The sequence below is a fragment of the Camelus dromedarius genome, chromosome 22, assembly GCF_036321535.1.
Source record: "Camelus dromedarius isolate mCamDro1 chromosome 22, mCamDro1.pat, whole genome shotgun sequence".
Lineage (NCBI taxonomy): Eukaryota > Metazoa > Chordata > Mammalia > Artiodactyla > Camelidae > Camelus > Camelus dromedarius.
This window is the reverse complement of record NC_087457.1, coordinates 4,927,756-4,945,275: the sequence shown is the minus strand read 5'-3', so window position 1 is coordinate 4,945,275 and position 17,520 is coordinate 4,927,756. Positions and strand designations below refer to the sequence as shown.

Here is a 17,520-nt window from a genome sequence, read left to right as displayed (position 1 = left end):
TCTTACAACTACATGGGAATCTAAGTTACATCACAAAATTAAAAGTCTAATTTTTAAAGAGGCTATTGAGGTTAAATGAGCTCACTGTCTCAAATAAGGAACACACAGCACAAATAGTACAATCCCTAGACCATGAGATACACTCAAATTTCCCACTGAACCCACTGGTCCCTCCAATTTCAGAGCACGAGGATGGGTCCTCGTGGTCAAAGGCCACTGCACCTGAAGCTAACAAAGCTAATGGCCCCCACTTCCAAGAGCCCCTGTCACCACCCTAGGTCTAAGTTTGTATTTGTAATTATTTTTCTTTTTATTAAATAGAAACCCCCAATTGCATAGCCTTCAGGTCAGCAAAACCTGACCACAGAGATCATGATGGCAGCCTTTCTTGGTGATACAATAAAATGAAAAGCTATTTCCACAAGAACTCTGTATAAATCTACTAGGGAACGTCATTCTGGACTGAGAGGAAGAGGACTGGGGAGGAGGGGGCAATCTGGGGCACAGAGGACTATGGGCCACCTGTCCCATGATGGACTTTAGTTTCAACACTCACCTTCCAGGAACTTCAAAATACACACAGACAGAGTGCTATGGACAAGATTTTTTTTTTTTTAAAGAAATCACTGACTCCCTAGCAGCTCTTGTTTCTACCGAGAAACAAATGGATTATGTGTATAATGTTTCACAAAAACCCTAAAATACTATCACCCCAACTTCATACATGAAAAAACTGAGGGAGAGAGGTTTATCACATTGTGCAAGATTAGAGAGAGGCCACATCAGACACCGTATTTAAACCCAATCCCCTGCTCCATTGCTCACACCAGAAAGTGTGACATACTGCTCCTTTCCTGCCCTTTCCCTGCAATAAATCTCTGAAGAGTCTTTCCTGTGCCACCTGGAATCACAATCACATCAGCTTTCCACAAAGAACTATGTCACTCTTTGGAGGACATATCAAAATCTAAAGGGTTGGAATGAGAGGAGAGATTTGCATTTTCTGTTTCTCAAAGGAAACATGGCTTTAAAAGAAACTGAAAAGGACTTATCTAGTCTACGGTCTCATTGTGCAGAGAAGGAAACGGAGGCTCAGAAGAGATGAGGAAAGGGCCTTATTAACAAATATTGCCTGAGTGCAGCACCAAGCCAGCCCTGGGCACTGTTGTGGGAGGATCTGGGAGGCCCAGGAGAATGAGTGTTAGAAAAAGGATAGAGAAGGAGCATACAAAGCCCTGTCTCTACATCACCATACCATGGAGTACCACCAAATTACCCAGTATGGGTGCAGCCAACCTTAAGGTTGGCTAGAGAGGTTATAGAAACCTGGAAGTCTCAACTATAGTGGAAATACCAACATTTACTATGCTTTTTTCCCAGTTCAAGCATCAGCTCAGTGGGCGCTCTCTACCAGGGACTACACGAGGCCTGGAGTTCTCCAAAATACAGATCTCTATTACCACGTGTGCAAACCACATACAGGTCCACCAGAAGAAAAACGCCCACAGATAAGATGGAATTACTGAAACTGAAAGCAGCCAAGCAGCATATATTAACTAGGAAAAATGGTGCTGCTAGAAATGGACTCATGGGCATAGAAAGCCAACTGTGGTTAGCAGGCAGGAAAAGGGGGATTAACAGATACACATTAATAAATATAAAATAAATGACAAGGACCTGCTATATAGCACAGGGAACTATATTCAAGTTCTTGTAATGAGTTGTACTAAAAACAATCTAAAACGTATGTATATACATATGAATATGTTTATAACTGAATCTCTGCTGTACACCTGAAACTAACATTGTAAGTTAACTACACTTCAATAAAAAATTATTAGAAAAATAAAAGCAAGTCTTTAAAAAAATAAAAGAACACTGTAATCCCCGTAGCTGTAGGTGGTGGAAAATTCTGGCTGCAAGCAGCAAGTCCACTGTATCACTCCAGCACTGACTGTCACCCTTTCTGACTATCAGAGAGTCACTTGGCTTCACTGAGGTTACTTTTCTCTTCTGTGAAAGGCTACATTTGCAACTAACAATGTATAGAATCTCATCATTCACAAGCCCCAAAATTAGTGAGGACTTCCCATGGGCCAGGCTCTGGACAGATGAAAATGTAGGGTCTCAGATATATTCATGGTTAGAAGAAGTTTATGCCGTAAAGACATTAATTCTTCCTGTTTTGATAGACAGATTCAATGCAATTCTGATTAGAATTACTACCAGATATTTCATGGAATATAGCAAGTTAATTTATGGTCAGGAACAGCCAAGAAACTTCTTTAGAACCACCACTGGGTAAGGGTGAATAGGTCATTGATTTCCACTGTTCTTTCTGAAGTGACGAAAACGTTCTGGAATAATAATGGTTGCAGCACTGTGAATATGCTAAAAGCTGCTGAATTGTACCATTTAAATGGATGGACTTCACGGTGTGTGAACAATATCACAATAAAGCTGTTATATGAAAAATAATCTCTTGACAATTATTTTCCCCTCTATACAACTAGTCTGCCGCACAATTTAAGAAAAAGAAAAAACCAAAACAAACCAAACTGTGTGCCAGGAGCTCTTTAGGACTGCAATGTCCCTAGGTCTCCAACGCCTCTGGTGGTGCTGTTCCTGTTAACACACCCAAGCTGGGCTGGGCTAGTTAGGGACTGTAACTATCTTTCTAAAATCAACGGTCACACGTTTCAGCCTGGGAGAGGGAAGCCTGGAGGATGTCACATACTCATGCCTTCAGCTCATTTTTAACTGAACCAAGTCCTGCTTTCAACACTGTAATCCCTCTCAGTATAAAACCACGTGACATCATCAAGCACCGCCATCATGACACCTGAAAGTGTTCAAGGAACTTACTTGGGGCAGAAACACTGAGGGAGGTGACGGAAGCTCCCTCAGCACTGACGCTCCCTTTTGCAGACTTCACCAGGACAAGCTGGGCTTTACGGCCGGCCGGAGGCTCTCAGCCTGGGGAGCAGCGCCCACGCCACCGAGCTGGTCCTGAGGGAGCGGGAAAGGGAGAGGAGGGCAGCCCAGGGGTCACGGGGCAGGGAAAGCGGGGGATTGGGGACACGGGCTGCAGCTCCGCTCGGAGGCCAGCCCCAGTCCCAGCTGCCCCGTCCGGGTCCGCAGACCCCGCCGTCCCGGGACACAGCCCGCCCTGGGACGGGGACGGGCCGGCGGCTGAGGAGAGGAAGCCCGGGAAGAGAGGACTCGCGGGCGGGAGAGGGGAAGAGGACTCCAGCCGCAGACTGAGGGGAGACCAGCTGGGGCGAGAGGCGGCAGGTGCACACCTGGCCCTGAGCAGCTGTGGCCGGGGCGCCGGGGCAGGTGGCGCGGGCAGAGGGGCCTGGCCCGAGCAATATAGCTGAACACACGCTGAATCATGCCCTCGCGGGCTGTGACACGTGGAGCGTCCTCCCGCAGCCGCCTGAACCTTTCCCGTGAGCCCCCCACCTTGCACTTCCACAGCCGGAGGCCCCGGCCCCGGGGCAGGAGCTAAAGGCTTACCGGGCGACATAGCTGAGAAGATTTTGGGGCAGATCCCCGGCTCGGAGATGGAGCTTCCAAACCGCTGTCCACCTGGCACTGACTGCGCATGCCCAGGAGGGCCAGCGATCCTCAGGTTTCTGTGAGAGAAGCTGCGGAAGTGAGGGAGGGAGAAGATGGGAGGAGGAGGGGAGGAGGAGAAAAGTGGAGGGAGACAGATGGACAGGAAGTGCAGAGAGAAGGGAGGGATCTGGACAGGGGAGGGGAGTAGCAGAGATGTAGAGAAAAAGGTTTACCTCTGGTGGCATCCTGAAACAGAATTCAGTCCTGCCTCTGTAGCCTTCACTAACACTTCAAGGCCCGCAGCTCAAATTTTCCCTCCCTGGTCCAGCCCTCCAGCCGAGGCCTCTGCAGAACCCCTACGGGATCACACCCGTTGATCCCACGCGGAGCTGGGTTCCCTGTTGCTCTGGGAACCAAGCACCCGAAGGTGTTGTCGCTCAGAACTACCTTGGGAAGAGTTCATATTCCCCTTTTACACGCTGGGAAACAGGCAGGCACGATCTCTGTCTTAGCTCCACTGTTCCAGGTGTTGGGCTGGTGGGGAGCGGGAGGTACAAGATCAGAGCCCCAGACAGAGCAGACTGCCTGAGTGTTGGTGCATAGTGCCCATCCCTCCTGAATAAACCACACCCCACCCTAGTGGAACCATCAAGGGCTCACAGTAGGTCCCTGGGTGTGGGAGAGCTGTCCTCAGATCCAGTGCCCAGCTTGCTAGGTAGATAGGAGTGTTACAAGGTCCAAATTCATTCTCCTCAGTGCAGGACAGGCCAATAATTTCAGAGACCAGGTGTTGGGGCATGGAATAGCAAGTTTCTGTAGACCTTGATGGCAAACAAATGTCCTGGAAAACCATCTCCCCAAGTCAGAATTCAGGCTCCTTTCCTACGTGCTTTGTTGTAGCAAACTTCTTGGTGTAGGAATTCTTTTTTGTTAGAATCCTTTGTTCTTGCAGCTATCTGCCTGAGTCAAATCTCTGTAAACCTCCAGCAAAACAAACGTTATTTTCTTTTCTGCAACTTGTTATCTTTATATGGATGGAAAAGTGTTAAATATCCTTAAAGGTCAGAGCCTTCAGATTAGGCTCTTCTGTATATTTCAGGCTCTAGGCAACACTGTTTCACAAGCAAGATGAAGCCTAGGAGACAGAGCACAGGGTTAAATTCAAAGGAAAAGATCTAGTATGGAGTCAGATTTGTTCTGTTCTATTACCCAGGCAGAAGCCACTTCAGGATTTAAACCCCTTTAAGTTAAAAATAAGTAAAAGTTTAAAGGAATTTACATACATAGGTGGGAATGTGCATAGCCTATCTGGAAAAGCAAACAAAGGATAATAAACATTGGCATCTCCAGGGAGGGCTGAAAGAAGAGAGGATGAGGGAAAACTTCTTTCACTTGTGTATTTTTGTGCTCTGTTTGAATTTTTTTAACCACATGCATGTATTTCTTTTTCAGTTAAAAAAAATGTGTAATGGAGCAAAGGAGTAGCAAGCTCAGCAAATACAGCAGCCATGGAATCACTGAGCCATCAATTTTGATTTTAGCCAGGAAGCATTTATTGACTCTCTCCTATGTGCCCAGTGCTGTTTTAAGATTTCTTTTATTTTTTTTTTATAAAATAATAAAGTGCTATTCCTCACCCCTGCCCATGGCTGGTGGAAAACCAACTGAGTTTTTATTGAGTTGTTTTCCAAGGAGTAGAGATGAGTTATAAACAGAACGCATCTTACGGGCAAAACAGTCGGAGTGGTTTTCCAGCAGGCCAAACAGCTATGAAGGGTTTGCAATAGAGGCGCCCAGAGGCTGAGAGAGAAAGCCTCCAGGACCCTACAACAAGCTGCCCAAAGTGCCTTCTCCATGGCACTACTGAAATAGGAAAGAACAAATCTGACTCCATGTTACATCTGTTCTTTTGAGTTTAACCCTGTGCCCTGTTTCCTAGGTTTAGTCTTGTTTGTTCTGCACCTTTTGTAAAACAATGTTGCCTAGATCCTGAAATATACAGGAGACCCTATTCTCAAGGCTCTGACTTTAAAGGATATTAACACTTTTCCATTCATATAAGGTAACATGTTACAGAATAGAAAATAACATTTGTTTGTTGGAGGTTTACACGGATCTGACCCAGGCTAAGAGCTGCAAGAACAAAAGGCTCTAACAGCAAAGAATTCATAAACCAAGTTTGCAGCAACCAAGCATTCCTGCTTCCCCTTTTTAATATAAAAAGAGCCTGAATTCTGACTTTGGGGAATGGTTTTCCAGGACATTAGACTTCCATCTTCTCAGCTGGGTTTCCAAATTAAAGTCGCTGTTTCTTGCCCCCAAAACCTGGTCTCCCGATTTATTGGCCTGTAATGCACGAGCAGAACAACTCTGGACTTGGAAACACAAACATTCATTGAAAGTACCCATTTGGTATATTAAATGACCTGCTTCCACTTGTCTTCCTGACGTTTTCTTCTCTTGACAACTCCTGCTATGTTTATGAAAACCCTGTCATGTGGACACATTTGCATCTCTAGCCACTACCCTTCCAGGTAAGAACTGATGCCAAGAAGTCAATGGAAGCTGCTAGAATGTATTACCTGGCCAGAAAAGAGCAGATGTTGTTACTGGCTTATGTTCAGGAGAAGGCTGGGACACCTGACAAGATGTCATAAGTACGAATAGACAGCTGGGCACCAAAGGAGAAGCTTCTAAGCCTCCATGAGGGACTTGTTGGATAGGAAGGAAAAGTCACAACCTATATCTCTGATCCCACCACTAGCTTCCTGGGCGAGGCTGGACAAGTCACTTAAATTTTCTAGGCCCGTGCTGTCCACCATGGGAGCCACCAGCCACATTCAGGATTATGAAGTTATTCTGTAGGCAGACAGAATTATAAATACACATTTTATTGCAAAGGTACAGAAAGTATAATATTTAAAAACATTATTGGTTATCTTGCCCTAACGAGTTATTTTTGTATGTGTAGCTTACTGTGGTTTGCAATGCCTGCGACTAATGTTTCCCTTACAGTGAGTTATTTTGAAATTATAAGTTACTGGACACAGTACCCTCATATCACACTTGAAAAAAATTGATCCACATAAGCAAGGTGATCTGACTTAGTAGTTATGAGCAGGGGCTCTCGGGTCAGCCTGCCTGAGTATAAATTCTCACTCTGCCTCCAGGGGTTCTGTGTGAATCTTGGAAAAATTGTTGTTGTTGTTGTTGTTGTTGTTGTTGTTGTTGTTGTTGTTGTTGTTGTTATTTGTGCCTCTTTTTCCTTCCCTTTTAAATAGCGAGGAATATGTAGACTCTATCTCGTACCGTGTTGCCAGGATTAAATGAGTAAACGTCTGTGCTGCCCACTTCCCTGGGTTTCAGCATTCTCCAGGCAATCAGTGTCAAACTCAGAGGCATTCTCCACTGTCTTCGTCAGTCTGGGATGTTGTAACAAATTACCATGGGCCAGGTGGCTTAAACAACCAGCATGTTCCTTAAGTTTTGGAGGCTGAGGTCAATGCATCTGGGAGATGATAGCCTTCATGACTCGAAGATGGCTGTCTTCCCACTATCTTCATGGGCCAGAGAGAAGCAAGCAATCTGGGGCCCTTTATAAGGGCACTAATCCCATTCATGAGGGCTCTACTCTCATGACCTTATTTTATCCTAGTAATCACTTCCCAAAGGCCCCGCCTCCCAATACCATCACCCTGGGAGATGGGGTTTTGACATATGGATTTTGAGGGGATGCAAACATTCAGTCCACACATCGGCTAACTCTCCCCAACATGCAATCATCAAACCTGTAGCTAATTTCAAAGTAATGTTTATATCTCTCTGCCCATTTCCATTCCTGCATCCACTAACACTGAAGCACTGTTATATTTTATTCCTTATTTTTCTGGTAGAGATTTATTTGATTCCCCTACTCCAATGCTCTCCTCACACCAAACAGTCCTATTAACAGCCCTGCCAGGTAGGTCTTCCTTAAAACACCTTTCCACTGCACTTGGTTGTTTTTTAGGTGTAAATGTCAGAATCCTCTCCACACCCCAGCCTAGAACTTTAATCCCTTACACTACCGCTCACTATGATATTTTTCTATTACCACTGTAACAAACTTCCATAAGCTTAACAGCTTAAACCAGCACAGATTTATCAGCTTATGGCTGTGGAGGTCAGAGATCCAACACAGTTCTCATTGAGCTAAATTCAAGTTGCCAGCAGAGTTCCTTCCTTCTAGAGGATCTAGAAGAGAAAGTTTCCTCGTTTTTGTTTTTTTTTTCCAGTTTCCAGAGGTCACCCACCTTCCTTAGCTTGTGTCCCACGACTTCCTCCATTTTCATGGCCAGCAGCCTTTCTGAACACTGCTCCATGGCTACACCTCCCTCTGATTTTAAACTCAGCTGGGCTACGTCCTCAATTTTAAAGACCCCTGTGATTACATTGGGCCCACCTGGACAATCCAGGCTACTCACCCTATTGTCTCATCTCAGGATCCCCTTCTCCCCTCCCATTCAGGCATTATGTATGTGGCTGTGACACTCACCTTGTGTGACATTTCCTCCCATGAGCAATTTAAGGTTCAAGGCACTTATGAATGACTTTTTGTTTTTCTTCCTTAGTCTTTCTACCTTCAGTATGTGTGGTGAGATTATATGAATCCTTTTTATTTGTGGCCCTCCACTAAACTTTAATAATGTATCATGGGTTTAAAAGGCTAATAGAGAATTTAGAATACCGAAATCCTCTAAGATATTTCTCCTAATATATCTGTCATCCCTTTTGCCATGTACAGAAACATGTCACTGTTGGCTAACCTGTGGCAGGGGAGGAACATGATTCTGCCACCACACTCCCCTCATTCACACCAATTTGATGATCGGCTAACCAAGGATCTATGCTCCCCGCTTCGCTCACTTCCTCCTCCTTTCCACTGACTATCCTGTTCCCACTGCTCCTTCATTCACCACATCAGGATTTCATGACCACATTCTTCTCTAAATAAAATGGATATCTTGCATCTAATGTCTGATAACTGTTCTTATTGTATATGCACACATTGACCTACACATAACCCCACACATCTGTTTATTTTCCTAGAACTTTCCAGAGGAATCAGTTCCGTGATGATGATGATGATGATACTGACAGTGATGACAGGGGCCTCTCAAGGATTCTGACAAAGAGGGAATCAACAAAGGGAGGGAATCATTGCAAAATTGCCCCAGAAGCAGGATTAAAAGTAAATAACTGCTAAAGTGTTTAATGGAATTGGCTAATATTTAACTATTTTTAAAACTTTGTAACACTGAATTTAAAATTTTAATGGGAATTTTCATTCACCCCTAACCAAGATTCAACTCTAGGACCAAAATCTAAGGACTTCTATCTTCTAACAAATTGTCCACTAGCCTTTTAAACACGTGATCCTTTAAAAAGGGTAAGTGCTGGGCTGAAAATAAGCAGGATTCATATAATCTCACCAGACACAGTAAATGTGAAAAGACCAATGAAGAAAAACAAAAAGCCATTCATAATGTCTTGAAACTTACATTGCACACAGGAGAAAATGTTAGCCATGGTGAGTGTCACACCAACATGACGCCTGAGTGGGATGGGGAAGCTGATCTTCCTCATCAGACATTTATGCTGATTTGTTAGATGCCAACACAGTTTCCTCATTGGATTTGCTTCTAATAAGTATGGAAGAGTTTAGGCTCTACCAAGAGCAGACTAAACATTTTCCTCTGCTGTCAGGTCACTGGACTGAATGTCCCCACAAGAAGGATATGATTATGTTTCATAGGGAAGTCTTCCTGAGAAGTAATAGGCATTTCGAGGGCAGAACTGCAGGTTCGGGCATGGAGGGCTGGAGGACGGCTAGAGGGGACACTGGAAAAACAGCAGGAGTGAGTTCAGATACTGCTGCTCAAGTCGCCAAAGTCAGCAGTGTTATCTCTAAGGATATGTCATTCTCCCAAAAGTTCCATGAGTGAAGGGGCCTGTGAACACTAAGCAGGTTTTTAAGACACAGCAGCACATAATTTGCATCACAACTCAATTACAGTATGTTTTCATATTTGGAAAATAATTAGCCCATTGTTCTTTGAAACTGCAGCAGTAGTAATAGAAATAAAAAAGACCTAGCCGTCTTGGAGACAACAATCAATAAACAATTCCAAATCTGCAGGATTCCTTGACAATATGCAAACAATGAGATAGACGTGTGCTGCAGATACCTCTTACTGCAGGGCTCACTCCTGCAAAGCATAGAACTAGTTTTCTCAGCAGACAGAGGGAACCAAGTCAAGATTCCTAATCTTGAGAGGTTTACTATATGGCAGGAAAGATCAGACAAGTGCATAAAGCCAAATATGAATAAATGTAATCAAATATTAAGAAATGTGAATGGAGCACAGATGAAAGAGGAATTACTTTCACCTAGGATCTAGAGAGACCTCTTCAGAAAATGTGGCTTTGGAGATGGCCAAAGACATGGGTGGAATTTTGGCAGAAGAGGATGTAAGGAATTTAAAAACTGATTCTAAAATTCACATGAAAATGCAAAGGATCCCAAATATCCAAAACAACTTTGAACAAGAAAAACAAATTTGGAAGACTTACACTATCTGATTTTCAGACTTTTTTTATAAAGCTACAGTAATCAGAAAGTATGGTGTTGGTGTAAAACAGGGAAGTAGAATAATGGAGCAGAATAGAAAGTTCAGAACTAAACGAACACTTATATAGACAATTGATTCTCAAAAGGTTGCAGTGGAGAAAAGGATCTTTTCTACAAGTAGTGCTGGAATTGTTAGATAGTGTTATGCAAAAAAAAAAAAATGAACTTTGATCCACACTTCACAAAATATACAAAAATTAACTCTAAGTGGATCATAGATCTTAATAGGAAATCTAAAACTATAAAACAGCTAGGAGAAAAAGCATAGGCTTAAGCTTTATTATCTTGGGTTTGGCAAATATTTCTTTGCTATGACACCAAAAGTATAATCTATTTTAAAAAAAGTAACTGATAGAGTGAACTTTACAAAAATGAAGACTCTTCAAAGCTCTTCTAAACACTGCAAAGCAAATGAAAAGACAAGCCATAGACAGAAGCTATTTGCAAATCATATATCTGGTAAAGGTCTTTCTTTGTGTCTGATCCAGAATAAAAAGTTTTCAAAACTCAATAATAATGCAAACACCTGAATGAATGAATGAGGCCAGAAAACACACTTCAGTAAAGATATCCAGATGGATAATAAGCATATGAAAAGATGCTGATTAAAGATGCCATTAGTCATTAGAGAAATGCTTTTAAAAACCACAGTGAGATAGTAGTACACATACCTACTAGAATGTATACGATTAGAAAGACCGACCTTACAAAGTGCTGGCAAGGAAATAGAGCAACCAGAACTGATACACACCACGAGGAATTTACAATAGCACAACCATTTTGGAAAACTGTTTAACAGTTTCTTTAAAAATGGTAAACACCAATCTGCCATATAAGCCAGATATTCCTCATCTGATGCTTTAGAAAATAAAAGCATATGTCCATACAAAGACTTGTAACTAAATATTCACTTCAATATTATTTATAATAGCTCAAGTTGTAAACAACCCATGCATCCATCAAGAAGTAAATGAAGAAACAAAGGATGTTCTATCCAAACACTGCTCACAATAAACTATTCAGGAAAAACTCAGCACTAAGCAATACTCTGCTATAAGAAAAATAAGCTATTAATACAGGAACACAGATGACTCTGAAAATAATTACACTGAATGAAAGAAGTCAGACAACATAGAGTAGATACTGCATGAATCCATTCATACAACGATCTTGAAAATGCAAACCAGTATGTTGTGATAGAAAGCAGATCAATGGTTTTCAGGGGAATAGATGGGGAGGGAGGGAGGGACAACAAAATGTAGGAGAAGAGTTTTGTGGGTGATGGGTATGTTCACTCTCTTGAATGTGGTCATGGTTTCTTGGGGATACACATGTCAAAATGTATTAAGTTGTACACTTTAAATGTGTGAAAATTATTTTGCCAAGTATACCTCAAAGCTGTCTTAAGAAAAACGGCACTTCTGTCCTGACACAACTCAGGGCCTGATTGGAGTGAGATGATCAGTCCCTCACCCTGTCTGCCTAACGGGAAGGTAGAAAACCTCTTACGGAAGATAAGATATGGATTTTTCATTTGCAATATCTTCCATGTAATAAAGAATTTCTAGACATGCAACATGTCAAGACTATATGATGGATAAAATGAGAATAAGAAATATTAGACAAAGGATGCAAACCCCAGGTGATGTAGGCATCAGAGTTAAAAATAAAGGCTATAAAATACTTTTAACACATTCAAGAAAATAAGGAAATGATGGGAGAATATATAACAGGGTCAAGACTTTCACCAGAGAAATATACTGGAATGTATTTTTAAGAAAAATCAAACAGATACTCTAGAACTGAAGCTTTCAGCTCTGGAAACAGGTAAACAGAGCTAATTAGGATCCCTTTTAAGTAAAACTTTCAGTAATGCCGGATAAAATACAACAAAAGTAACACAGAGCTAACTATGGAAAGAGAAGTTCCCAGGTGACAATACAAAGAGGACACTTAACGCCAAAATGGTAATCTTGTGAGCTGATGCCACCGCACCCTGGAGGGAAGGGGTTTTCATCTGCACATAAATAGGGATACAATGTCCATTTAGGAAACAGGGTCCATACCAGATGTAGAAGAGTCTTCCTTTATAGAAACCTCTGCATAAGACGTATTGGAAGACTTGCCTCTTCACTGAAAGGGAGACTCAAAGTTCTCCACATGTGCACACAGGAAAGGGGTGTAACAACCGGTTCTCTAGGGAAAAACAAAGTCTCCCTTAAAAAATCTAATCTCCACGCCCCTGCTTTATATGAATGTGGAATCCAAATTGATACTCCACTGAAGATTCCGGAATTCCCAAACCAAAAATATAATAATTCAAGGTTGATCATATCACCTGGAGCCTTAGGATAAGCAACACAAAATTGTTCTCTAGGGAAACTTTAAAAACCAAGATGTAAGGGACAATCATAGGAAAAAATATGTACTCACTATAGAGAAGCTCCCACAACTCTACACACACACAGACACACAACTAAAAACAGAAGGAAATCAGTGCCACTGGGAAGAAAGATCTAACCGTAAAACACAAGATGATTAATATTCCAGAGCCTAAAATTATGAAACAATCTAAGAGAGAGCATAAAAGAAGTATGACTGAATCATTAAAAGATAAAATGAATCTTATATAACATAATGAACAATCAGGACATCATGAAAAAGAAAACAGATCAATTTTTTAAAGAACCAAACAGAACTTATGGAAATAAAACACAGATATCATTTGGTATATAAAATTCAATGAATGGGTTAAGTAACATTTTAATCTTCAATATCTAGGGTGTTCATTAAAATTCAACAGTAATCTCTAAAGTAATTGTTTAAAAAGAGAATAAAAATAAAGAAGTCAAAATGAAGAACGCAAAATAGGCCGGTCACTATTCTAAGTTCTTCATCTATTTTATCACTTAATGCTCACAGTCTTTGAGGCGGATAGTACCACTTTTTGTACATGAAGAAAGTGAGTCTCAAAGGGATTACATATACTGGTTACATGGTTAGCAAGGGAGGGAACCAAGCCCGGATAGGCTGTCTCTAGACGCCATGCTCTTAACCATGACTGCAAGGTATATAACAGGCAGGAGAAAAGCAGAGCAAAGCAAATAGAAATCACAAAACAAGATGCCAGAAATAAAACATCATCACTAATCACAATGTATTTAGATGAAATATATAATGAGTTGAAAGATTTACAGATTTTATTTGTTTACCTGAGACAAAGCAGAATTAAAACTTAAAACTGGTTGAAAGCTTAGAAGAATAACAGAAAGAAGTCAAAAGTTAGAGCCAGAAAAAGAGACACCTGAGAAATACTAATCAATGGAAAGAGAATCACTCAAGCCTCCCTCAGGTTCATAGGTACCTGAAACCCACCTTGGCCTGACACTTACCAGCTCTGTGCCTGAGCGAAACTCTCAGTCCCCCGGAATCTTCGTTCACTCACCTGTGAATGTAAGGAACGATCCCTCCTTCCATCCGGCCAATTTGTATTGACTGCTGTGCCACGGGTACAGGTCAAGCCACCTGAGGTCCGTCAGTGAACAAATAAGGATCCTTGTCCCTGTAGGACTGAGGAGGAGCAGAACATAAACTACAGTCTTGACAGTCATGTGAAATATATGGTATTCTAGAAGGTGATAGAAATAATATGATCAGGGAGAGGGGGTTTCTGGGGCAGAGACAAGGGGAAGGCAGTTTCCAGGTTAAAATGAGATGGCCAGAGCTGGGCTCACTGAGGACCTTGAGAACGCGGTGCTAGTTGCTGAGCTCCCTCTAACACAGCACCGCACACTGGGTGACATGAACCACAGAGGCTCACTGTCTCACAGCCCTGGGGGCGGGGAGTCTGCAGGCAGGGTGTCAGCAGGGCAGGCTCCTCCTGAGGGCTGGGAGGGAGAGGCTGGTCCAGGCCTCTCTCCTTGGCTTGGAGACAACCGTCTTCTCTCCACATCTCATCACGTCATCTCCCATGTACACGTGTCTCTCTGTCCACATTGCCCCTATTTATCCGGACCCAAGTCATACTGGATTACGGCCCAACTTAATGACCTCTTCTTAACCAATGACATCTGCAACAACCCTATTTCCAAGTGGGGTCATGTTCTGTAGTCCTGGGGTTCAGGACTTCAGCATATGAGTTGGACAGAGACCGGCCAGGGCAACAGGCCTGTGGGTGCATGTCTGATATTCCCAAGGGACAGCAGGGAGGCCAGTGTGGCTGGAGCGGAGTGAGCCAGGGAGAAAACCGGAGATGAGCTCAGCTTCGGGAGGGGGAGGAAAGCTGTAAGGTCACCATAAGGACACTCGCTTCTTCACTGAGTGAAATGAGAAGCCATTGCAGGAATTTGAACAGAGAAGATCACACCCAGGGTCTCAATCATGCCTGACTTAGGTGTTGAGGATGAAAATACTTAGGCTTTTGAGCTGATAATAGTTAGACTACATGTTGGACTTTGAGTTGATGGTGTAGTAAATGAGACTCTGGTGGGTGTTGGGATGAGGTGGATGCATTTTTCATGTGGGATGGACAAGAATCAGTGGGGCCAAAGGGAAGAACTCGGTAGAATAATGGCCCCCAATATGTCCAAGGTCTGATCCCTAGAACCTAGGAATGTCACTGTGCATGGCAAAAGGGACTCTGCAGGTGTGACTGTCAAGGACCTTGGGATGGCAGATCACTGTGGGAAGCAAACGTCATCAAGGAGGTCCTTAGAGGAGAGAGGCAGATTGGTCAGAGACAGAGATGTGATGTGGCAGCAGAAGTCACAGTGACACAGGGCTCTGGGCCAAGGAGTGTGAGCACCTCTGCAAGCTTGGAAAGGTAGTAAGATGAATCCCTCCCAAGAGCCTCAGTGTGGAACGTAGCCTTGGCCACACGTTGGTTTTAGCCCACTGACATTGACTTTGCATTTCTGCACCCTAGAACAGTGAGACAATGGATGTGTGTTACTTTAAGCCACTGAGTCTGTGGTCCTTAGTTACAACAGCAATAGGAAAAGAGCTCAGGAAGCAACATGAACATGAACCCCAGGCTGCCTGCTGTGCCGGCAGGAAGTCCTTTGTCTCTGATCCTGGGGGAGTGTCCTGTGTTCTGGCAGCATCCACAGACTACCTCATGCTAACCTGGCAGCTTGCAGGGGGTCAAATCTTAACCCTGCACAGTTCTTGATATTTAGTTAATAAAAAAGTTGGTGTCATCATGGGTATTTTTCCATCTTTTAAATACACTTCAGTCTTCTAATTGAGAGACTGTGTAAATAGTTTTCAATCTTAATAATAAATAACTGTGGTATTATTTGGTTAATTAAATAATGAATAATAATATTCACATTAGTAAAAGTTATTAAAGTCAACATTTTTCAATGAAAATATCAAATTTCTTTTTGCATGAACATGTATTAACTACAAGAAATGTTCCATGCTTTCTTCTACGATTTAGTGTTAGAGTTTTAAAGAATAATATTTTCCTCAAAAGATATTATGGCGAGGGGATTTCTTTTGGTGGTACAGTTCCTACATAAAGTCTGCTCCATGGCTCAGGCCACTGGGAACCTAGAGATGATAGAAATAAGGAGGCATTATAAACACAACATTTTTAAAGGAATTAAAAAACTGGATGAGTGAAAACAAAGAATCAGAGAATATTCTGGTGAAATAAAAGTATTTTTCAGCTTAAGCAAGACACTGGGTGAATAAATCTAAAATGAAAAAACCACCCAGAGATCAGCAGTGAGTCATGCATGCAGTGTGACTGATCAAAACCAAGTTGTTTCCAAACCAGTGTGTAGGCTTGATGCCTTCATTAATCAAGTCTGTGTGGCACCAGGCCACCTCGAATAAATGTTGATGAGGTATTTATAAGCTCTTCACCATCCCAGCTCAAAGCCCACACATGAGCTACACGACCAACACCTACACATCTGCAAAACACCCATCATGGTGAATAGCACTTTTCTTGCTCAGTAGCCGGAGGCAGGGCACTGTGAGCAGACAGAGATACAGGGACGCAGAGAAACAGAGGCACCTCACCTCACTCAGCTGATAACCTTCCGTGCATTCCTGGGGACAGGATTGTCATAAAATGCACCATGGATTGATCCTCCTCCTAGGAAAGAAACGGTAGGGCTGTCCTCAGGTTGGAGCAAGGGTGGCCGGAGGATCTCAGAAGAGCTGTTTCAGCACAACCAATAGAAATGATGGCCACCGTGACCACGAGAGACGTCCCCTGCCATCTCGGTAGGCTCTTGGGCTCCTGACAAAAGCTGGGCTCAGTAAAGGGTTGGGTAGAAGGCACAGGCCTAAGGGATGCCCCAGCAAGAGACAGGAGGTAGGGCCTGGTTTATACTGCTCTGGGTGTATCCCAGCCTCATCCGAATACGAAATCAGAAATTTGCAAAACAGCAGAGCTGGGATGGATCACCTACTCCAGACTCCTCTCCTTACAGTTAAAAGGGTGGCAGCCCTGAGAGGCAAAGCAACGTGCTAAAGGCAGAGCATGGATGTGGCAGCGCCAGATGAAATGCACCGTGCCAATCCCCATTCAAGGCCGCTAACACTGAGTATGGGGCCAAGGTTTCCAACTAGGAGAATGAGACAATGTAAATACTTTGTTCCCACCAAAACCCCAAATGTTTTTAAAGGCACAAAACTCACCTTAACTAGCTCTCTTCTGAGGGGGTGCTCTTCTGTCTCCGTCTTTCTGTCTGTCTCCATTTCTCTCTCTCAGACACAAACACATACAATTTTGTGAAAGGGGAATTCCTGCCATACAAAGACAAAATTCACATCTTCAGAAAGACACTTGACAAAGCACGTTTCTCAATTCAAGTCTATGTGTGAGGTCTGAGCAACTGGCTTATCTTCTAGAACAATTGGTGGTTCCAAAATCAGGAGATCATCTTCCCCAAAGGAAGAGTTCTGGTCCGTATTGATGAAGTTGGGGATGTCACATTTTATGAGCCCGTTCGCCTCTTCCTCTGGCCACCTGCTGCATCTGATGGCTTCCTGGAGCTGAATATCTCTGTCAAGGGCTATGGTTGGGATAGCAAATTTGGCCTTGTCCAAGTGGCCCACATGATTGATGTAGCAGTGAAAGAGGGACCTAGATTCGTCATTGCCCTGCCAGAGAACACCTTGGGCACCAGCGGTCTTCCAAAGTCTGACACAAAGCTGTTCAGACTGAATCTCTTCTCGGGAGACTCTGCATTGCTATAAAGAAAACCAAAATAAAAGATCACTCACACTCTAGCTCGGTGACCTGAAGAATCATAGTTTTTGCCATCTACTGA

General features: G+C 43.0%; 1 long non-coding RNA gene across 1 annotated transcript; it reads right to left on the bottom strand.

The window, feature by feature from the left end:
- Positions 1-3,646: 3,646 nt before the first annotated feature.
- On the bottom strand, positions 3,647-17,007 carry LOC135318840 (uncharacterized). The gene is made up of 3 exons (XR_010377223.1): positions 16,886-17,007; positions 13,677-13,801; positions 3,647-3,748 (listed from the first exon to the last, which is right to left on the bottom strand). It is a non-coding gene; the product is annotated as an uncharacterized LOC135318840 (long non-coding RNA).
- Between the last annotated feature and the right edge of the window lie 513 nt (positions 17,008-17,520).